The sequence below is a fragment of the Notolepis coatsorum genome (assembly GCF_963971535.1).
Source record: "Notolepis coatsorum genome assembly, chromosome: 16".
Classification (NCBI taxonomy): Eukaryota; Metazoa; Chordata; class Actinopteri; order Aulopiformes; family Paralepididae; genus Notolepis; species Notolepis coatsorum.
The window spans coordinates 52972348-52998007 of NC_140180.1; positions in this window are offsets into that span (position 1 = coordinate 52972348).

Consider the following 25660-nt stretch of genomic DNA (forward strand, 5'->3'; position numbering starts at 1 on the left):
TGGAGGCAACTTCCTTTTTTTTTTTTTGGGAACTACTTTTTCTGGCGGATGGTTTTTCAATAAATCTTCAATTAATGTGTGTTTATTGTATAGCAATAAGGTTGGATGAATGCGCCAGTTGTATAAAAGCCATTACACCACGTGCAGTCGTGGGTTGTGAGAATTAGACCATGCCTAGGGGGCCTAACGACCACCCCTAGGCATGGTCTAATTCTCACAACCCACTCCTGCACGTGATGTAATGGTTTAGTAGACAGGGGAAGGAAATAATGTAGGGCTGCCTGATGGGTTGGGCAGTTACCTGGAGTAATTAGTACACCCCACAATGGTGGCATGCACAACAGAAGTCATATTAAACAAAAATAAAGAAGAAAAGAACAAGTTGCCACTACACGCACACCAGACCTGCCGACGTCACAACTAGAATCAAATGCCTGTGATTTAACAATGGCATGCAACAAAACACTGTGCTCAGCGACTATTATTAACAGGGGCGCACGGTACTGCTGCCTGCCACGACCATGGATCTGACATTAGTCTGTGTGGCAAAAAGTGACGTTTACTGCCGGTTCCGTCCACGTCTGGCCAGATGGAGAGGAAGCTTCTGTCAGTGTCTCGCTGTTTCCAGTTTAACATCCAACCACACACAGCAAGGTAACAAAAGGGCACATCATTTGGGGGAGATGGTGCATTGAGAAGCACCCAGATGACTAGACCTCTGTGCCCAAAGTGGAGGAGAAGATGGATGGGTGGAGGATGAAGTTGGAGGATACAACTGAAGTCAATGTCATAGAAGGGAGTATGCGCACACACTATCGGAAACTTCCACCCAGGAATGGTCCACCATCTTGACTGTGGGATCCCATTAAAAAGCCAGATGTGTCACCATGATGTTATCACGTACCTATGGGAAACTAGAAGAGAGCTGGGGGAGGCACCTGGGGGGTCGGTGATCATCAACCAGATCCTCTTCTGACACAATTGTTTGTCCACAGCTGCACCCAATCATTAGTCAAACATGTATAAATGTTCTGGGCACCACTGTGGAAGCGACACCATGCTACTGGTTCATAGTTGCGTCTCAGTTATTCAGTAATCCAAGGCATATAACAGTATTTACAATCCATGGGGGGTAAAATATTCCAACAGTCCTTACTATCCTCAGGTGTAGTAGCTAAATCTGCTGTTGGGGGAATGTCTAGTCACTCATCATCCTCCGGTTTTGAGAGATCAGGAAGGTAATCAAGAATCAAGAATCAAGAGGTTTATTTGTCACATACATACCAGGGCATACAGTGAAATGCGGGTGGTCTTTCCCGCATTGATTGTGCAAAATACAATAATAAAATAGAATAAAATAGGCATAGAAAAAATAAAATAGATAAGACACAAGATATGCATAGTAAAAAAAGACATGCTAGGTTCCTGATAAACTGGTTCTTATATACACTACTATGCAATATACAATTTACAATGTTAACTCTTACTGTATCTAAACTATACAGTACCTCCTTCTTTTAAAGTGTTTCTAAAGATTACATTTTTTAAAGTGACATTTAGTTTAAAGTGATTTTTTTAGCAGTTGCGCATGAGTGGTGTGTGTGTGTCTGTGTGTGCTCATGTGTATTTGTGATTGTGAGTGTTCTGCCTGGGGGAAAAAGCTGAGTCGGAGTCTCTCTGTTCTTGCAGCGTGTGACCGTAGGCACTTGCCTGACCGCAGCAGCTTAAACAGGCTGTTGTTGGGGTGGTGAGGGTCTTTCATAATTCTGCAGGCTCTGGATTTGCACCTCCTGTTATATAAGTCCTGCAGGGGTGGTAGTGCAATACCCGTAGTACGCTCAGCTGAGCGCACCACTCTCTGGAGTGCCTTCCTGTCCTGTGCCGTGCTGTTTCCAAACCAGGCAGTGATGTTTCCAGTCAGAATGCTCTCTACAGCCCCGGAGTAGAAGGAGTGGAGTATCTTCCCCGATACTCTGAACTTCCTTAGCTGTCTCAGGTGATAGAGGCGCTGTTTTGCCTTTTTCACCACAGAATCTATGTGTGTAGACCATGTCAGGTCCTCTGTGATGTGGACTCCCAGGTACTTGAAACTGCTCACCCTGTCCACGATAGCCCTGTTTATCCACAACGGGCGTGTGTGTCCCCTGCTGTATTCTCCTAAAATCCACTATCAGCTCTTTGGCTGTTGTCCCGGCACCAGCGTGCCAGTTCATCAACCTCCTCCCGATAGGCCTTCTCATCATTGTTAGAGATCAGCCCCACCACCACCGTGTCGTCCGCAAACTTCACTATGGAGTTGGAGCTAAACCTGGCCACACAGTCATGTGAGTACAGTGAGTACAGCAGAGGGCTCAGAACGCAGCCCTGGGGGGACCCGATACTCAGGGTGATTTTGCTGGAAGTATGACCCCCCACCCTGACCGCCTGGGGCCTGTCACTTAGAAAGTCCAGGATCCAGGCGCTCATGGCGGAGCTCAGACCCAGATCGATCAGCTTGTCAACCAGTCTGGTGGGGACTATGGTGTTGAAAGCTGAACTATAGTCAATGAACAGCAATCTCACATAGCCCCCCTTCTGACTGTCAAGATGAGATAGTGTGTTGTGCAGTACTTGGGAGACCGCATCGTCAGTGGACCTGTTTGCCCTGTATGCAAATTGCAGTGGGTACATGTTACTAGGGAGGGAGGCACAGATGTAATCCTTGACCAGCCTCTCAAAGCATTTCATGTCCACAGAGGTGAGTGCCACCGGTCTGTAGTCATTCAGGCTTGTTGGAGAGGAGAGTTTTGGCACAGGGATTATGGTTGACATCTTGAACAGGCAGGGACCACGGACTCAGCCAGAGATATATTGAATATGGATGTAAATACTGAGGCCAGCTGGTTTGCACAGGACTTAAGTATTCGTCCTGTTATCCCATCTGGGCCAGCCGCTTTCCGATACCCTTAAACATCAATCTCACGCTGTGTTCCGTCAACGAGAGAGTGTCTCCCCCCCCCCCCCCCCCCCCCCCCCCTGTGGATGAGCCCCCCCTTCCCGCGGCAGCCGGCGTGTGAGTGACGTCATTAGCCGGTGAGCTAACGTCGCCACTGCTCGCTTCAAACCTGGCGTAAAAGGAGTTTAGTTCATCCGTGAGAGAGGCATCGGCACTCACTATTGAGGGGGGACTGACTTTATAATCAGTTATCGTTCGTACTCCCCCCATAAGCCTCTCGTGTCGTTCTGTGCCATCTGTGTCTCCATCTTGTTCACATATCGCCGCTTAGCAGCCCGCACCTCCTTGCGTAGCATATAGGCTGCTACCTTATACTCTTCCATGCTTCCCGATGCTCGGCCCGAGTTGTAAGCAGCGGTACGAGCATTCAGGGCCACTCGGATGGAATTGTCCACCCACGGTTTCTGGTTTGGGAAAACCTGCACCTTCTTTGTGGGGACAATACCGTCAGCTAATGTTGCTATAAAGCTAACGTATTCACTGATGTCACTGGAGCTCGACTGTATCATCCCCCAGTCTACGCCCCCCAGTGCATCCTGTAGCGTGGCCTCTGAGCTCTCGGACCACTGTTTCACCTCTCGCAACACAACAGCCTCTCGGGCTTGTTGTTTGTAGCTTGGTAAAAGAAATATGCCGTTGTGATCTGATTTACCTAGCGGAGGCGCTGGTACTGCCTTATAGCCCTGTTTGAAAGGGGTGTAGCAGTGATCCAACGTGTCCCCCTCCCTAGTTGTGCATTTGATGTGTTGGAAAAAGTTTGGCAGAACTTTTTTCAAGTTAGCCTTGTTGAAGTCACCGGCTACGATCATAGCCGCGTCCGGATGTTTGTTTTGGTGTTGTTTCAAATAGTCCTATAGGTCGGCCAGAGCTCTGGCGGTGTTGGCTTGCGGTGGAATGTAAACTGCAGTTGTTATGATGGCTGTGAATTCCCGGGGGAGATAGAACGGGCGACAAAGGATGGACAAATGTTCAAGGTCCGGCGAGCAGGAGCGGAAAAGAATCTTCACCTCCTTGGGACTGCACCAGCCGTTGTTAGTGAGGAAGCAAACCCCTCCACCAACGGACTTCCCTGACTCTTCAGTTCGGTCAGCTCGGAAGACAGAGAAGGAATCCGATGGGATGAGAGATGGCGCCGCACCGAACGGCTGCCTGTCTGTGCGCTCCGTCGAGACTGTGTTTACTTTTGTTAATATTTAGAGTTTTTAGAGTTTTGTTCGTACCAACTGTTGGTGCATTTAATGTATATGACCGTCAGTCACTCATAGACATTGGATTACGGGAAACTTACCAACTGGATTACTCACTGGACCAGCTTTCCGAACCGCATCAATGGCCTGAAGAAATTCTCCGGAGATTAGGACCAGATCCTTTGTTCCTAGATCCCAGGAAAAGAGGACCCAGACGACGAGGAAAGAGGGCTGGGATCCGTAACAGGCTGAGATCCAGACGCCACCGTACACCACTGCCCAGTATATTGCTAGCCAATGTACAATCAATTGACAATAAACTGGATGACATCCGAGCAAGGATTCAATATCAAAGAGACGTTAGGGACTGCAACGTCCTCTGCTTCACCGAAACATGGCTCACACCGGAGGTTCCAGACCACGCGATTCAACCGGCAGATCACTTCTTTATCCATCACAAGGATCGGACATCAGCAGAGTCCGGTAAACAACGTGGAGGAGGTATTGCCTTCATGTTTAACAAAAATTGGAGCGATCCAACTAACGTGAAGGAATTATCCAACCACTGCTCCCCAGAACTGGAATATATAACCATCAAGTGTCGTCCTTTCTTCCTCCCGAGGGAGTTAACGGCGATCGTCCTGATCGGAGTGTATATTCCACCGCAAGCCAGCAACAAGGTTGCGCTCTCCAGACTCCACGACGAGGTAAATAGAATACAAGTGGCGAATGTTAACGCCGCCATTTTAGTGCTGGGAGATTTCAATAGCGCCAATCTGAGAAAGGTATTGCCTGACTTCTATCAGCATGTGACTTGCAACACCAGAGGCGGTAACATCCTAGATCACTGTTACACGCAATTTAAAGGTGGCTACAAGGCTCATTCTGATAGTGGCTTTGGTAAATCAGATCACACGTCCATCTTTCTTTCACCAAAGTACAAACAGAGAATTAAAAGTACTCCTGTAGTCTCGCGAGAGGTGCAGAAATGGGATTTGACGTCAGAGGAGACGCTCCGGTCAGTGTTTCACCACACAGACTGGAATGTGTTCCGCGACACAGATAACATTAATGTCTACACGGAAACAGTGCTGGACTATGTTTGTACTAGGGTGAAAGAAACAATCCCCACTACCAAAATGAAAGTTTACCCAAATCAAAAACCCTGGGTAGACAAATCCATCCGTGAAGCTCTGAGAGAGCGCACCAAAGCATACAACGACGGCCTAGTGGCAGGCAACATGAATGACCACAAGGTGGCGCGATACAACGTAAGGAGGACAGTGTCAGAGGCCAAACGGCGCTACAGGGATAAAATTTAACTCCAGTTTGAACAAGCTGACTCTAGAGCTATGTGGCAGGGGCTCAAAACGATGACAGACTACAAAGGCGCCTCCCTCAAACTGAACAGTGACATCTCCTTAGCAAATGACCTCAATACCTTCTATGCGAGGTTTGATGCTGGTAATAACAACACCAGCTCACAAGCCTCGGCAATGGGGGGGGGGGGGGTCGGCTGCTGATGGAGGCGCAGTGTTCAGGGTAACAGAGCATGAGGTGAGGCGGACATTTAAAAAAGTGAATATCAGGAAGGCAGCAGGTCCGGACGGCATCCCCGGCCGCGTCCTAAAAGTCTGTGCCGACCAACTGGCCCCAGTATTCACTGACATATTTAACCTGTCCTTAGAACAGGCTGTCATCCCCACCTGCCTGAAGAAGTCCACTATTATCCCTGTACCCAAAAAATCCAAGCCTGCTTGCCTCAACGACTACCGCCCTGTAGCTCTCACCTCCATAGCCATGAAGTGCTTTGAGAAGCTAGTAAAGGGCTACATCTGCTCCTCCCTCCCCATCAACATGGACCCCCTGCAATTTGCATACCGCCCCAACAGGTCCACGGAGGACGCCATAGCCCATGTGCTGCACACAGCAGCATCACACCTGGACAAGAGGCAGGGGAACTATGTGAGAATGCTATTCATCGACTACAGCTCGGCATTCAATACCATAGTCCCCTCCATACTCATAGCCAAGCTCAGGGACCTGGGCTTGGGCTATGACCTCTGCCAGTGGGTCTTGGACTTCCTGACTGGCAGACCCCAGGTGGTGAGAGCAGGCAACTGCACCTCCTCATCCATCACCCTCAACATAGGGGCCCCCCAGGGCTGTGTTCTGAGTCCCCTCCTCTACTCCCTGTACACACACGACTGTGTGGCTCAGCGGAGTAGCAATACAATCATCAAATTTGCTGACGACACAGTGGTGGTGGGCCTGATCTCTGCCAACGACGAGAGGGCCTACCTGGAAGAGGTCAAGGTCCTGGCGGGATGGTGCCAGGAAAACAGCCTGTCCTTGAACGTCAGCAAAACAAAGGAGATGATTGTGGACTTCAGGAGGTCGGGGGTCAAGGACTACAGCCCCCTCAGCATCGACGGGGCACCGGTTGAGAGAGTCAACAGCTTTAAGTACCTCGGAGCCTACATATCCGAGGACTTGACATGGACCACACACATTGACAGTGTTGTGAAGAAGGCACGACAACGCCTCTACTTCCTCAGGCGCCTAAGGAAGTTCCAAGTCAGCCAGAAGATCCTTAAGAACTTCTACTCATGTACAATAGAGAGCATCTTGACCGGCAACATCACCTCCTGGTTTGGGAATAGCACTGCACAAGACCGAAGCAGACTACAAAGAGTGACACGTTCAGCCGAACGCACAATTGGAGGGGGGCTCCCCACCCTCCAGAACATTTACTACAAGCGTTGCAAGGGCAAGGCTAAGAGAATCATTAAAGACTCCAGTCACCCGAACAACTGCCTCTTTGAACTGCTGCGGTCAGGCAAGCGATACCGGAGTCTCAAGGCGAGCACAGAAAGACTCAGAAGAAGCTTCTATCCCCAGGCCATCAGGCTGCTAAACGAACAATGAATGAACACTACACAACAACAACCACCAAACGCACATAGCACACACATCCACACGCACACACTCACTTTAAACAAACACACTGTAGCACCCACTCCACACACTTTATAGCACACACCCACTTTAAACAAACACACTGTAGCACCCACTCCCCACACTTTATATTTATGGATGAAGGATTGCACTACAACTCGTACACCTTACTGTAAATTGTACCTAAAATTGTACCTCATCCCATTTCTGCTTTGCACTAGATAGTACTGTACATTAGTACACTGCATAGTATTGTGTATTGTATATTATATGGTAACTCAGAACATTGTACATATGTCTATACCGAACACTGTGACCTCATTTTTCTTCTTCTAAATTCATGCTATATTATGTTATTATGTTATTTGATACTATCTTGTCTAGCACAGTCTCTGGAGCGTAACAGTAAGAAGCATTTTGTATGAAAGTATTCTGTACTTCTGTATGACAACTATTAAAGAACTTGAGAACTTGAACTTGAACTTGATGATGTTTTGATCCGGAGTTGCTGGCTTCAACCATGTCTCCGTGAAACATAGTCCCTCGCATCGCGTTGGAATCGAATCCTTGCACGGAGATCGTTCATCTTATTTTCCAGTGAACCTACATTTGCCAACAGAATCGATGGGATCGCCGGCCGGTAAGCAGAACTTTTTTGCCTTATTCTGATTCCACTTCACCGTCCCCTGTGCTTCCTCTTGATCCTGCCGCCTTTTCTATTGTCCTCTTTGTCTTTGTCCTTCTCCCGTCTGATCTCTGATGGCCAATCTTGGCAAAAAGTGTCGTTAACCTCTTCTTCCAGTCCGGAGTTTAAGTCCATGAGTGCCTGGCGATCGTACGACGTCCATGCCAGCGTGTTTTTTTATTCAAAAAGTATTAACAATAAACATAACTAAAAGTGTGCACAATCTTTACGGAGCAAAACCAACGGTGACTGACCTCGGTCGCGCCATCGTAAACGTAAACACTGAACAGGGGAAATAGGACACCAATATGGCAGCACACACAACAATAGAAAAATTGCCACAAAATTAACAAAACATTCCCAATGGCCGTTCATAGTTGCGTCTCAGTTATTCAGTAATCAAAGGCATATATTTGCGTTACTCTAACAGTACTTATAATTCATTGGGGGGTATATTCCAACAGGGGCGTTTTTAGGGTTAGCAAACATTGGGGGCTTCAGCCCTGGGGGGTGGAGGGGGGGTCACACCCCCCCCCCCTCCTTTTATTTTTATTTTTTTTTAAACACAGAAATACGCAATTTTAGAGTAATTAGAGATGAATACTGAATAACTAGAATCATTAGAGGTTCTCAAAGTGAGGTCCAGGTCCATGAGAGGGATCTGGGCAGTCCCCATAGAAAATTCAAAGTTAACAGGATCAAATCATCAGTTTCTTATTTATTTATTTATTTATTTAACCTTTATTTAGCCAGATAAAACATTGATCTGGTCCAAGAAGCCCCAACAGGAGTACAAATATACACATATATATATATACATATATATATAATATATATATATACATATACTGTACATACACATTATACACCAATAACAAAATAAAAACACAGTTAAGAATCATACACATAAGCAAATAAACAAACAAACAAACAAACATATGCACAGCCTATGTACAAAAGAAATAAACAGTTAATCTCTAGTCTTTTTCTTTCTTTTTTTCTTTTTTTTTATTATTTTTTAAACAAACATATAAACACACATGACAGGTAGGAACTATTTTGAATCAGGAGATAAAGCCGGTAAGATGCTAGCACTAAGATTAAAACAATTAGAAAATCGCCAATCAATACCATTTATATGTGATAGTACAGGGGCAGTTATTTATGAACAAACAGAAATTAATAAAGCTTTCAGTGATTTTTATAGTAAACTCTATCAGTCAGAAGGATCTAAAAAACAGGAAGACATGGATATATTTTTTAAGGACATATCCTTACCCACATTACAAGAGGTAGAAAGGGAGCATTTAGAGGGTCCTATCAGAGAATCAGAAATCATATCTGCCATGAACCTCCTTTCAACAGGGAAAGCACCAGGGAATGATGGATACACCTTAGAGTTTTACAAACAGTTTCAACACAGGCTAACCCCACTGCTTACACTAGTATTCAATGACATAATAGTTCATCAATCCATGCCTCAGAGTATGTGCCAGGCTACTATCTCTTTGTTACCTAAACCTGATAAAGATCACTCACAAATGGGTAATTATCGTCCCTTAAGTTTATTGAACAGCGATTATAAGCTATTTGCTAAGATCCTGGCCATGCGCATAGAGACAGTCATGCCTTCACTGATCCACCTTGATCAAGTAGGGTTTATTAAAGGCCGCCACGTTTCTAATAATATGAGGAGACTATTTCATGTCATGTCAAAAGCGGGCAACCTACAACAACCAGCGGTAGCTTTATCCTTGGATGCTGAGAAAGCTTTCGACAGAATAGAATGGCACTATCTGTTTTATGTTCTTACCAGATTCGGTTTTGGACCCACGGTCATACATTGGGTGATGGCGCTCTACAACAAACCACTAGCTTCAATTAAAACAAATGGCATTATATCTCAACCGTTTCAGCTATTCAGGTCCACCCGACAGGGTTGTCCGGTTTCTCCATCACTCTTCATCCTCGCCCTCGAACCGCTGGCATGTGCCATACGAGCAGAGGAGAAAATCACGGGCATCAATATTGGGGGGCATGACTTTAAAGCTAATCTGTATGCAGATGATGTACTATTAACACTAACACAACCCTGTCAATCAATCCCACAGGTGATGAAGCTGATTAAAGCATTTGGGGAGTTTTCAGGATATAAGGTGAACTTTAATAAGAGTGAAGCTATTCCTCTGAATAACCTGACCCATCCTTCACATATTGGTTCTGCCCCTTTACAGTGGAGATCACAAGGTATGAGATACCTCGGAATAAACATCCGGACACCTATAGACACGATTTTTGATTCTAATGGTCCACACCTCTTGAAGACAATTAGGGAGGATATTAAGAGATGGACAGTGTTACCCATTTCATTATGGGGTAGAGCAGAGATAATAAAAATGAATATTTTACCTAGAATATCATTTCTAATATCAGCTGTTCCACTCAAATTCCCCTCGTATTGGTTTAAAGAGATAAATAAGCTATTTACAGGTTTCTTATGGAGGGAGAAGACACCTAGAATCAGCTACAAGAAATTGATGAGACCAAGAAATAGCGGTGGACTTAGTATTCCGGATGTTTACTCATACTATCTCTCTTATAATGCCAGATTCCCCTTGTCATGGGGTTACATATGCAAGACCGAAATAGGCAGTTGGAAATGGATTGAGGAGAATATTTTATCAGAACTTAGTAAGACGGTATCCTTGGTATCATTATGGTTTCACCCCAAACCTAACTTTAAAATGGATAACCCGATAATACGATTTTCATGTGAGATAATCAAAACCCTACAGAAACGGCTAGCCTTCAAAGGGATCTCTTTACCTTCATGCCCCATATGGTCTAACCCCCTGTTAATGGCTGGGGGCAGCACACTAGTAAATACTTCATGGCAGGGTAAAGGAATACATCAACTAGGACAGATTGTGAAGGATGGAGAGACGATACCTTTTAATGAATTGAAAGATCTGTATAATTTAAGAGATAGTGAATTCATGTTGTACTTTCAGTTGAGATCTGTAGTAAGATCAGTATCCATGAAAAATAGAGATATGGGGATACATAAGGATTTGGATGACAGACTAAGAAGGATCGCTTCAGAAAGGAGGTCAGTATCTAAGATCTATAGGTTACTGTCACTTAGCTCATCAGATGGCCTGGCCTCCATTAAACAGCAGTGGGAGAGGGATTTGAAGGTCTCCTTGACTGCTCCACAATGGGAAACGGTTTTAAAAAATACAACAACATCATCAAAATGTGTAAGATATAAAATGATACAATTAAAGGTAGTTCATCGAGCTTATATTACACCATGTAAAATTAAAAAAATTGATCAAGCCATCTCAGATTTGTGCTGGCATGGATGTGGGGAGGTAGGAACACTCATCCACATGTTGTGGCATTGCCCCACAGTGAAGAGTTTTTGGCACAAGGTCATTTTAAGACTATCCTCTATTCTCAGTGTTAAGATACCCTTATGTCCAAAAGTCTGCCTCTTGGGCATAGGGGTAGTTGGTATACAATCAGCACTTACGCAACGCATCATTACACTAGCACATATGTCAGTTAAGCGTACTATCATGATGAACTGGAAGATCCAAAAGCCAAATTGTTTCTGCATGGACACCTGGATGAGGGATTTCATGGACCTATTGACAATGGAACGAGCAGCCTCAACGCTCGCTGAACATGACCATGGAGAGGACGGTCCCTGGATCTATATAAGGACATATTTGGAGAATACTTATGACTGAAAGCAGGAGTGTTTGATCTGCACCCCCCCCACCCCCCCCCCATTTTGTTAGTATGTTTTGTCTGTATTGTACCGTTTGTGAGTTTTGTTTTGTCTGTATTGTACTGTATTGTATTGTTTATTGTTTGTGAGTTTAGTTTTGTCTGTATGGTACTGTATTTATGTTGAGCTGTTTTGTGTTTCAAACTATTAATAAAAAAAAAAAAAAAAAAACACACATGACAACACATGATAAGATATACAAGCATTATTAACAGTGCACATCTAATGAAATCACCATTTAGTTAAATGTCTTATACAGGATATACCCCTAATACCTGCTATCTAATACCCTACACACATATGCTCTAGCTCGTACCCCCCCTCCAGGACCCCCCATTGGATAATCCATCCATTATCCCACGCTCCTAACCAGACACTACCATTATATGCTAGCTTTTATTCTCTCCACCACTTCTAACCACAATGTCATTTTGGATTCATTGAGACCCAAAATTCTTGCTGTAGATATTTCTTGATAAATCACATCGAGATATGTAATAATCCAGACCTTTCGGCAATTTTTTTCCGGTTGGAACCATCGTGATGCTATCAGCTTTTTAGCCACTGTGATACCCGATAAAACCAATCTCTTTAGCTGTGGATGTACTGCACACTCAAAAACATCATTCAGCAGTAATACAGAGGGGTGTACAGGTATATTCAGAGTTAAGAGATTTGATAATTGCTGGGTCACCTCTTTCCAGAATAACTTAACTGGTGGGCAGTCCCAGTACATGTGCATAAATGTCCCCTTGTCCCCATTTGTACATAAGGAGCATTTGGAGTCTTGTTTAAGGCCCATTTTGTTCAGTCTTATAGGAGTCAAGTATGTCCTGTGAATATAGTTAAGATTGATTTTTTGATAGTCTGGGTTCCTTGATGTAAATCGAACATTTGCCCAGGCTTCTTGCCAGTCAAAATCACTTTCCAGGTCTGGTATATCCCTCCTCCAGACAGAGTCTAGGTGGAGGGTTTCATACGAGGACGTTAGTAATTGATGATAAAAATCTGAAACAATTCATCTCTAGTCTTTACAGTTTTCTTCAATTGCATAAACACTCAAATCAAAAGTATTACACAATTATCAAAACTTTACACTCAAGGAGCAAAATATAGGCCCAGATTTGCACCCCTACAATGTCAGCCTCACACTTTTTGCAAAACAATACACACAGTGATTTGCAAAACACTAAACACACTTGCATTACATTAGACACAGAATGTCAAATTACCACACATATGAGCCAATTGGTTAAACACAGCCATCAGATGCACAAACACACCATTGCTTAATTGTAGATACACCAATCAGGTTTAAGCACTATAAAAATGCAGCAGGTGAGTTCACCTGTCTTCAACCAAAATGGAAGGAGAGTGAAGTACTGTACACAGAGAACGTGAAAATATACAATACATTCACCAAACACTACACAAGACAACCAATGATGCAGACTGATGAAAATATACATTTTCTCCCATTTTCCCAAATCAGTCAACATATCAACATGGAGAATCACAACAAAAAAATGTCTTGCCAGATCCAGCTAGGCAAAGAGATAATGTCTAGTATTTTCTGTACTCTATTTAAATTTTTTCTATTTTTGTTTTTGTTTTACTGTAATTTTAACCTGTACTGGATACAGTATTTTATGTTTGTCTGATATTTGCTGAGCTTACAGTGTTATGCACATAGTAGCATGAAAACTGGGACATGTATTGTTGTGATTCTCCATGTTGAAATGTTGACTGATTTGGTTATATGGAGAGAACATTTATATGTTCATCAGTCTGCATCATTGATTTTGGGTATATGGATAGAAAATCATATATTTTTCATCAGTCTGCATCATTGATTTGGGTATATGTAGATAAATAAATTATATTTTCATCAGTCTACAGCATTGGTCTTGTGTAGTGTTTGGTGAATTTATTGTATATTTGCACATTATCTGTGTACTTCACTTACAGTACTCTAATCACTGAGAAGTAGAATTGCTAAATGTGTTTTAGGTTAAGCACAGCAGTGTGTGTGACTGGTTCAAACAGAATTAAGTCATATGAAACGTGTGTTTCATATGGTAACAAAATGTAGTTTTTATAAATTAGTGTATGGTTTTGACAAGTGTTTAATTTAGCAAAGGATCTGAGGTGTTCTGATAATTGTGTGTGTGGTTGTGCTAATTGTATGTTTTGAAACACCGGGCCGCGTTTTCAAAATCATGCTTAGGCAATCGGAAAAAACTGTATTGTGTGTTTCATTATATACATATGTTTCAGTCTTCTCATAAAAAAAAATTAGATTTGTGGGTCTTTTCCTGCCTTTGGTCCGCTTTGCATTCACATCTCAAATGAACCGCAGCAGGGTTCACTTGCAAGAGTGAATGAGCTTTCACACCACCCCAAACCAACCGGACTATCCGAGGAAATGAACCAGGGTTCGATTAAAGCTTATTATAGGACACTGGACATGGGTATGGATGGCTCCAGGTGCTGCTGCGTTAAAGTGCACATCTTCAATATCTGTACTATTTAAAAGCACAGTGCAGGACACACTCAAAGGTTATCGCACCTCAGAGATGGCAGTGGACATGTATGACAGGACAAAGGCCATATGTAATGGCCTTTGGATTGAGGAACATACTACCAGCCAAAGGAGGAAGCAGAAAAGGATGGACGAGTATGTAGTTGAGTCATCTTGTGGCACAAGCTCAGACCTCAGCTCAGGTGATCAGCTGAGACAGAGACTGTTCTATCCAGTCGTTGACAGAATGCTGCAAGAGCTTGAGAGCAGGTTCTCATGAGTTGGATAACAACTTATGAGAGGCATACAGGCATGTTATCCAGCCTCAGACCAGTTTCTCTCAGTGGAATTGCTGCAACCCCTCGCCACACATTACAATTTCCAACTATTGCCAGAGGAGATCACAGTTGTAAAGTGTTTCCTGGTCAGGACGCCTGTAGCTGTTCCGCAACCGTTCCTACTTCCGGGGTAGGCCTGATTGGCCCCGACAGGCACGTGACAGCAGCCCCAGGAGCAAGCGCGCTACTGCTGGAGTTCGCTTCGCCTTTCACATCGCTGCCGTTGGCGAAAGCAGGATGAGAGGCGAGAGCGTAGATTTCGCTGTGTATCATTTAATCATTTAACATTTGAAAGGCATACATTGTTGTCATACAGAAGTACAGAATACTTTTATCCAAAATGCACTGTTAGAGACTGTGCAGTGCACGGCTTTAGTCTCACTCGAGTGAGGAAGACCGCTGGTTCTCCAACATACAGTGGTGTGCTCTTCAGAATGTACCGGGAGAAACGTTTACTGTACCCCGCAGACATAAGCGTCTCACAGGGCTGAGCTGTGCACGGCTTTAGTCTCACTCGAGTGAGGAAGACCGCAGGTTCTCCAACATACAGCGGTCCAACATACAGCGGTGTGCTCTTCAGAATGTACCGGGAGAAACGTTTACTGTACCCCGCAGACATAATAAGCATATAAGCAGTGCTTACTAACGTTATTAGTTACGTTATTTCTGACCGAATTAGTCATTAATTTGTCTGCTTTCGCCAACGGCAGCGATGTGAAAGGCGAAGCGAACTCCAGCAGTAGCGTGCTTGCTCCTGGGGCTGCCGCGGGGCGTGGCCGCGGCGGGTCACGTGCCTGTCGGGGCCAATCAGGCCTACGCCGGAAGTAGGAACGGTTGCGGAACAGCTACATGCGGTCAGGACAGGCAGAGATGCAGTCCCTACTATCCAAAGTGTCTTTTCCCTCCTGGATGATGATAATAATAATAATAATAATAATAATAATAATAATAATAATAATAATAATAATAATAATAATAATAATAATAATAATAATAATAATAATAATAATAATAATAATAATAATAATAATAATAATAATAATAATAATAATAATAATAATAATAATAATAATAATAATAATAATAATAATAATAATAATAATAATAATAATAATAATAATAATAATAATAATAATAATAATAATAATAATAATAATAATAATAATAATAATAATAATAATAATAATAATTATTATTATTATTATTATTATAATTATAATAATAATAATAATAATAATAATAATAATAATAATAATAATAATAATAATAATAATAATAATAATAATAATAATAATAATAATAATAATAATAATAATAATAATAATAATAATAATAATAATAATAATAATAATAATAATAATGCATTTGATTTATAAGGCGCCTTTCAGGACACTAAAAAAAAAGTCCACAAATCGGTGAATGAAAAACTAACTAAAAACCAACAAAAAATACCAAACACTAACAAACATTCAGCACAGACAATGGGGATGCTGACATTAAAAAAAAAAAAAAAGGAAAAAAACTTTAAAAAAAAGCCCAGGGCTAACGACGCCACTGTATTCCAACAGTCCTTAGAATACAATTACAGTTTTAGTTTATATATTAAGGATGGGGGTTGCATGGGGAGCACTGTCCTGTGACACAGCCTTAATGTTTAGCCATCATATTTTGCTATTATTTTGGGTGGCAGACTGGCAGTATCAGAAACCAACCATATAGCAATTTAATTTTACCCTCAATATGTAGAGGAAAGGACAATAAAAAATACTCCAGCTCATCAAATTGTTATCTCCCTTTGCTAGATGTGGCTAAGAACCACGTCCTTCAACAAGGGAAGGCCAGTGTGTGGCTGCCTTATCTACCTATATCTGATTGATAACAACGCTTATCACACATAACATTGATCAGAAAGCCAAGGACACTGTCTACTACTGTTCCAAAATAAAATACAAAAAACATGTTGGGATTACAGTAGATTTCTAACCTAACACTAAAGGAGTGGATGTTGCAATTCCATTACGTCCCCACTATGAGAGTGCACTGAAGCTGGTGATGTTGGAGGACCTGTACCGCAATGCTGCGCTAGTTTTGGTTAGCAATGTCTCCTTTTTGCCAATTGCCACTTTGACGTGCAAAATCCCCTGTGTTATCATAGAGAGAAAGTGATATATTAGAGGACCTTGTTCAAGATAGGGGGCCTGTGTGAACCACAGACGAAGCTAGGGATCTTTTAATAACCTGTCCATTTTCCCTAGTAACAACAAACATTCCCCTGAAACCATCTACAGGCCTACTACTATTTTGTGATGATTTAAATGATACAGGGCAGGAGAGAGAGCGATCCAGGATTAACAGTCCCTTGACTATTTACCGGAACACTTTGTAATCCTAATCTGTGTGCGGATGGGACTCGCAGCCAGTGAGGAGGGTTAACAAGGGGAGTAATTAAGGCACACCGCTATCTGCCAGCACTCTTTCTCTCAGTTTTTTCAATTTATTTTTACCCCTCATCCTCACTCCCTCCCTCCGACCAGAGCCCGGTATTTTGGCTGTGTTCTCATCTGGCAGACCGTCCCTCTCCTAATATGGGGACTCATTATAGGAGTGATTATCTTACTGATGAGCTCACTCCGTGGGCATAAAACAGAGATGGAAGTTGTGTAGGTTGTTAAGCCGTGTGGCTGTATGGCTCAAAAAGGCCAATTTGATATGATTTACTATGCGGTACAACATGTACAATGGTCATCGCTGATTGTGTCAGATGTGGTGACATGTAGGTAGAAGCCTGGGGGGAGATCATGTAATCGATTGCATGTGTGTGTGTGTCTGGCTATCTGTGCGTGATGCTATCATCCGCAGCTAATCTCGTAAACTACAAGGGCGATTTGTATGAAACGTTGCACAGCAGGCCAAGGACATGGATTCTGGACTATTCTTCAACAACGGTCAAAAACAAGTATTTTATTTGAATACATTTTCATCATTGTCCATTGAAATACATATTCAGTATGACACCTTTTAAGTGCAAGCGGGCAATACTACACAGGTCAGAGCCTCCAGGAATCAGCTCTCTGGCTCGTTTACAACATGGACATTCCATAGTGAACCTACAGTACTGTCCTTGATATACCTATGCTTGTTATGGGAGGTGTCAATGAACTTAGTACATACTATACAGACTTTCATTGGTCTACTCTAGGTTAACCACACCCCCATGTTTAAGTGTGTAATAGTGTAATTATGTAACAGTTTGTAATAGTGTAATAGTGTCAGGTGTAATGTGTGACAGTGTAATGCCCAATCCAAATACCCCCCTTGGCCCTACCCCTCTGCTTTGCGCGTAGCCGGGTATGGTGGATCTAGGGGTACTGGTTATCTATCCCTCCACCAAACATGTCTTCAGATACTGACTCGAAACTGAGGGGTAGAAGGGAGAACGTAAAGGACTTACATTTCTGTAGTGATGTGTATATGTTGTACGTACGTGGCACATATAATTTGTACTTATGAGCCTATTTGGTTTTTACAGAACTTGGCAACACCTTTCCCTTTGCGGAAATACACTGAATCGGATGTCTCCACACCGCTCCAAAAATGATTACAGCTATTTCCACTGCTCCAAATCAAGAAAAAAGTATATTTTGACGGCAGACACGATGGTTATGTCAGTTTAACAATCAGAAACTGCTCAACCGGACGAACCAGGCAGTACCACTCCTCATTTCGGGTTTGTTTTCTCCGTGGTCAAGGGTTGTAGAGCACCAATCACAGTGTTAAAATGTAGGAGAGACCCGTCCACTTACGGAGAACTGCTGGTGTTTCATAATTTGCAGGTGTTGCAATATCTTTCTGTCCTTTCTCACTGTTCCAAAAAAAGTCAGTTTCATGTCATGTCAGTTAAAATAAAAACAAATGATTGTAGGCACACAATCTCAAAATATGCTGTAAATAAAGTGTTGTGTTTAATAAATATATAGACCTATCATTATTATGTATTAAACTAGACTGTAGGTTATGTTTCTAGACCCTGCAAAAACCAAAGGGAAAGGAATTGGGCCCAATAGTGTGTAATAGTATAACAGTGTACATGTAATATTGTACTAGTGTAATAGTGTGATAGTGTAATAATGTCATTGTGTGTAATGGTGTAATAGCAATAATGTGAGGAGATCTGCTTTCATTGGTCTATGTTTGCCCCATCCCCTAAATGTCCCGCCTAACATGTAGGGTAATATCTGTCAGCTGTCATTGGTATAGGCCAGTGACTTGTCATCACAGTTGGGCTTTTTTTTTTTCTTCTTTCCCACAGACAGTGGATGATCTCTGTGTGTGTTTGGATACCAGTAATAATCATTAATGGTAATAGATGGTGTCTGCATTTGTTAAATATTGTAAATATTGTATCGTGTTTGTTTGCTCTATGAGAGAGAGAAAATAAATGTATGACTGCTGCCTGGTGGAGATTCACTCTCTACTGAGTGCACCTTTCTAGTTATAGATGTGGCCTTCTTTGTATGAATGACACATTCCTCCAGCCCTTCAATAGAGACCGGTTTGAAGATGTCTCACTGTTGTGCAGGGCTCATGTGAAACTATTTGAATAAACAATAGGGTGCCAAGTTGAAGGATATGACTCAGGAATGATTCAAAATTACTCAGGATTATAAAGGCTTTGATGATGACCGATTCTAGTTATATCCCCACATCCATGGTTTCAATTTCAATAATTAATTTTATTCAAAGGGAAGAAGCTTCTTGAATGTGAACTGATTATAGTATCAAATAGATTTTTGGTTTTGTATATTGATCTCTCACATTATAAATGTATGTGAACTTACTTGTAATTTCTGGATTTGTATAGCAATACTGTCCTGCAATGTTGTGTCCTTTATAATCCCTCTATATCCTCTTGTTTGGTGAGTAGACATAATTGTAAACTTGTTCAGGTTGCCACTTGATGGCACTAGAGAGCAGTGTTTCTGGTAGAGGCTGATTGATTCCCACCAATCACAAAGACAGCATGACTCCACCAAACAAAACTGGAATGTTTTGTGGTTTGCCTGGTTGCCTATTGAGTACTGCTGATACTGTAAAATGTGAACATGAATGATCAGGGATGGTATAGTGTGGTAGCCTACTGTATATAAAAACGTATTGGAATGGAATGATTAAGTGGACTCTGCTCCATTCAGAATTTAAGGTTTTGTGTAAGATTCAATTAAGCCAAATTCAATCTCAATAAGAACCTGAAGTAAGGAATTACTATAAACTAATTTTCTTTAATAAATATAAGGTCTATGTTTACGTGTTTATGTTTTCTTCCATTTAATTTCAAGGCGATGGTCTCATACAGGTTTTCCTTGAATTTCATTCCATTTCAATTCCAATTTATTTGATCCAACACCTATTCAAGCTTCAGATGCACTAACCAAAATGCATTGAATATAATTCGCCATGAATGTGAATTTACCCAGATCGATCCTCAGCCCTGTTCTGTGGCATTATTTTCCTCCACACCACAATCACCCTGCCTGTATTATCCATTCAAGGACAGGGTAGAGAGGTAAGGGCGGGGGGGGGGGGGGGGGGGGGGAGGATGCTGAAACCATTGATATAGTATCTGCCGTATTGAAAGACAGGTGAGAGGTGAAATTTGGTTGTAGGAGGTGTCATGAGGGTATTGTATGGCATGTCCGTACAGTGATAAAGCCTATTCACTGAAGCTGAATGTTTCGTTCTCACGCTGCGGAGGAGGATCATTGTGTTGCCCTCTGAAAGGAGAGACATGTGTGAAAGATATATGTACATGTGGGTGGGTATAGTGTTAATGCCTTAAAGCACATCATGTCAAATGCAAGTAGACAATTATGGCCCACCTGGCATTTTCACTTGGCCTCCAGACTGATTTCATTCATCAATTAATTTGGCCTCACTGTGTGCCTCACTGCACCTCACTGTGCAGCAATACAAATGTCTCCACTTCAAGCAAAGGGTGTTATCTGCACCTGTGTCATGTTTTTATTGAATACAATTCGTGGACCATTGGAGGACAATTCAATAGTTAGCCTTCAGTTGTATAGCTAGCTACCTTGTGATTTTATTTAATTTTGCTTTAAAAAAAAGTTATTCATCTGAGTTATAAATAGTTTTGCGTGAGACCAGTCAAAGTGAGGTGAGACATGTTTTGTGTGCCTGTGTATTCTACGTTTTCCAATAATCCAGGACCAGTTTAGCCTAGATTGCTAATCTTGTAAACTTTTGTTGGTGAATAATTAATTGAATCCTATATATGTAAATTAAATCTGTAAAATAAAAAAATAAATATATATAATACGCCAATTTACCATAAATAATGCCTCCTTACCCACCCTTTAACTCATTGGGCGCCACGTCCTTTCCCAATCTGTACTCAGCGTTATTGACCATTTTAGTGATGTTTGCAGACCCATTGTGTGTTCTGTATTATATGGAGACAATAGTATGGCTAATTTTACAGGCATTGTTCATAGTCCATCACTGACTAATCAGTTGAATGAATGAATGAATGAATGAAAACTTTATTTAACAGAAATGGGTACAATACAGTACGGCTCAATACACACAATTGTTAAGGGGATGCAGACCAGAGAAAGACTTTTGTCTTGTTTACATCAGGGTCCCCCATTTTCAATTCATAATGACATTTATGACATACACAACATACATGACATCATGACATTTATGGCATAGGGACATACATGACATACAGGTATTAGGTATATAGTACTGTTACATTTGTGAAATATACAGTACTGTTACCCATAGATCCTAACAGAGATTATATACATGATGGGGAGGAGACTGTACATTAGGAGGGGGTGGGTGGGTGGGAGAAAAAATATACATACGGTGGGGAGGAGACTGTCTATTTGGGGGGGGGGGTTGGACCTTTACAGGGGCCAGTTTCGAATTGCAGCCTCCCGTAGGTGCTCTTTAAGAGAGGTTTTGAATGTGGGTAGGGATCACATCTTTTTATGGCTGTGGGTAGGGCATTCCACATTGCTGTGGCATAATTGCGAAATGTGTTTAGTCCCTTGTTTGTGCCGAATCTGGGTTGTACATGATTTGTGGAACTCCCTCTGGTGTTGTGGGCATGGTATTCACTGACCTTTGGGAAGTATTTCAACATGTACATGGGTACCTGTGTGGTGTAGTGTATCTTGTAGACCAGGCCCATTGCAAGTTGCTGTACTCCGTCGTCTACTCTAAGCCATCCTAGGTAGTCAAAGTGGGCAGGGGTGAGGTGGGTTCTAGGAGTAAGATCAAGTATAGTAGTCTGACCGAATCGTTTTAACTAGAAACTGCGATCGTGTTTGTCAAGCATGTTTTACGTCCGGTAATTGGTACAGAAGCATGTTTTACGTAAAATAAAAATACCAGCAGGTTACCTAAGATACTGTAGACCTTACCTCAGTCAGAAAGTAACCCAAAATGAATAAATCCCAGTCGATCCCATGGCGATCGCAATTACTTGTGTATATTAGGCATGGATACCATACGGGAAAGAATAGCTCTGAGGCACCAAATCTTCCACCGATTGCTATGTTGTGTTCCACTCCTAGGCGGAAACAGTTGGAGTGGATCACAAGACAAGCGATATCCACAGTTCCCAGTTCAAAAGGTAGGCGATACTGCCACCTGGTGAGATTCGATCGTCATTGCAATTCCAACGTAGGCAGATGAGCCAGGGAGACCTAGAGAGCTCCGGCTGAGTGTATAGCACGGGGATCAAAGGATCAAGGCACTCAACGGTTGGCAAGATAACCTGACTTATCTTGGGTATGGCGCCCAATGAGTTAAACAGCCGTCCATCATTGAAGCACCAGAGAATGAACAGAAGTGCATTTATATTTATTTATTGAGCTGGTATGTACAAATTGAACGTGAAACTATGACCAATTAAGCTACTTCATTCAAATGATTGAGGTCCCATGCATTGATATTCCTTGCACTATTTGGGCCACTTTCCACAATTCCTGTGAGTCTATGGAACACATCTCTAAAGTTTATTTAAAAAAAATTCATTGTTTTATATTTTTAATCAAGTACTCAAAAGCAAACATTTTCGACCTCAGGATTTCATGCTGTTTGTGCTGGGCTCCGCCCATAAGCGCTTTGAGTGACAGTCACCCACACAGTCTGCGACTGGCAGACAGAGAGAGATAGAGAGATTGATGGGGATACTAATTAATTTCGCCGCGGGGGAGGGGGGGGGGGCATAATCCCACGGGGCAATGCATTGGTAACTTGTTTCAAATGACAATATATACCTCTGTGAATATTATTGCACGGATCGGAATACGGGCGTGCGCGCGCGTGGGAGCGTGCACAAAGATATTTTTACAGTGATATGGAGTGCTCCCGACTGCGGGGAGAAGACCCATCCCTGCGGCGCACACACATTTACACACACTCCTGCGCCGCGGTCTCTCTCTCTCTCTCTCTCTCTCTCTCTCTCTCTCTCTCTCTCTCTCTCTCTCTCTCTCTCTCTCTCTTCTCTCTCTCTCTCTCTCTCTCTCTCTCTCTCTCCCTCTCTATCTCTCTCTCTCCCTCTCTCGCTCGCTCGTTCTCTGCTGTCTGTCGCACCCTCTGTTTGAGGAAGTAATTTCACTGCTCTGTTGTTGAGCGAATTGTGGGCGGTGACTACAACCAGTAGTATTCACGTCAGCAAAACAGTCAAATCAGAATGGCTTAGTTGAGTGAGGGAAGATCTTGTGAACTCGAGACTAGACTGATGAGTCAATATGATAATTAGAGACACAGACCACATCGATATAATCCCCCATTGCTAGGAAACAATGCTAAACATTGGAAAAGGCTATTTATAATGCATGGGACCTTTTAAGGATCACCGCAACATTATGGGAAATGCGCTTACCGTCTTCTCCAGTCAGACAAGACAGATACAGACAGATAAGTACCACTAGGCTAGCTATTGTGAGATGTGTTTTTGGCCAACAACTTGCCTAGCTAGTCCGTATGCGCTTCCATAGCCTAATTTGTGCTAGGCTAGCTTGCTGCAGCTTTCTACTACTGAACACACAGCAGAGTTACAAAATCCAAAGTCCCTGACGCCAAAGGGAGTTATTCTCTCCAACAGTCATTCCAACACTGTTCCTGAACTGCTTAAAATCCCTTGTTTGTAGGCCAGCCTTAGAATGCCTTGTTTTTAGTCCAGCCTTTTCTTCCGTTACATATCACTACTGTATGTACTGTAACAGAGTAGTTTACTCTTGACATATATCTCTATTGATGTTTATTATTGTTCAGTCTTATTTATTTTAGAGTGAACAATATATTATTGTTATTATCAATATATTATTCAACAATATAATATTTTAACTAGGTGCTTTTGACCATACAAATATGTAAATGTTTGTAAATAGACCATGCAAATGGAAATATCAAACGTAAATGGTCATAATAAACCAGCAGTCTTAAGTTACCTCAATCTTTTTTTGTATCCACTTTTTCTCCTCTTTTAAAAATGTTTCTCCCATCCCAATTACCCGCTGTGCCAATTATCCCCTCCCCTGTCTTGAACGTTGCTCGCATATTCCCCCCACTGGCCGGTTGTAGGGAGGATAGAAGCTTTGCATCACGTGTCCCCTCCGATACACGAGGAGGCAGCCTGTCACATCTGTTCACCTGCTAGCGCGGACTCTCATTGGTGAGGTGTAACGTGTAGGAGGCTCACACTACCCCCGCCATTTCCTGTCTCTGCTGTGCAGGTGTCCCCAACCGACCTGTAGGAGTCGCTGTCCACAACGTCCAGATTACCACCCATCGACTTCCACCCGCTGACTCTGCCAATTGAGTTAGTATGACGACTGGCCCAAGCCGGAGGCAACGCCGACAGCCGGAGTCGAACCCGGTGTCTCTTGCGTTGGTGACGAGCGCAATGTCCGCTGGGCCACCCAGCCGCCAAGTTACCTCAATCTAAAGTTACAACTAAGCTAGCGACCACTGCTGTGGTCCCTGTTTTCCGCTGTCAACACCACCATTCCTACCAGGTGTTCTCATTCTCTTCCATTAATTTTGAGTATAAATATCATACAATTGTAGTATAACCAAACTATCAAGCAATATTATTCTGTGTAATAAATTTGTCTGTGTCAAAGGCAGGCTATTTCTCACTTGAGGGGTAGTTTGACCAACTGTCAACTTCTTTACAGAATGTTTAGAATCTTTCTTCCAGCAAGGCAGCACATAACCATGGTAACCACTCCCCAGACATTCCAGGCAAGACACAGCACACTCAAACTTAGAGCGAAACCGGATATGCTTTTATTTTTCAAAGGTAATACATCTGTAGACTAGACACACATCAAATGCCAAAACAAACAGGATTGTCTGTTTTATTAAAATCTGCACAGCAGCAGTTTGTGTATACATTTACATTTACATTTACATTTAGTCATTTAGCTGACGCTTTTATCCAAAGCGACTTACAAGTTCTGTACGACAAGACAGCAAGAAGGGTACAACTCTATCAGCTGAGTAACAATGTTCATCAAGTGTTGCGTGTTACAGTGTAGGTTAGTTTATTAGGACAAGTGCATGACAGTAAGGTTAGTCAGGGTTAGGTTTTTTTTTTTTTTTTTTTTAATCATTTCAGATAATGGTTGAAGAAGTGAGTCTTTAGTCGACGGCAAAAGATTGGACGGGATTCGGCTGTCCTAACTGGGATGGGTAGTTCATTCCACCATTGTGGGGCAAGGACTGAGAATAGGCGGCTTCTCTTTGATGACCCTCCGGGAGCTTGGATAGGAGTAGGTCTGAGGCGGCCAGAAGATGCAGAGCGTAGGGGTCTTGAGGGTGTGTAGTTAGAGACCATTGACCGGAGGTAGGCGGGAGCGGTTCCCTTTGCCGCACGGTATGCTAGGTCGAGGGCCTTGAAGCGGATACGTGCAGCAATGGGGAGCCAGTGCAGGTCCCTAAGAAGTGGGGTGACATGGGCCGACTTCGGTAGGTTTGAGATCAGGCGGGCCGCTGCGTTTTGAATGAGTTGAAGAGGCTTGGTGGCAGTGGCCGGGAGGCCAGCTAGCAGTGCGTTGCAGTAGTCGAGGCGGGAGATGACTGTTGATTGGACGAGGAGTTGGGTGGCTTCTTTTGTCAGGAAGGGGCGTATCCTTCTGACG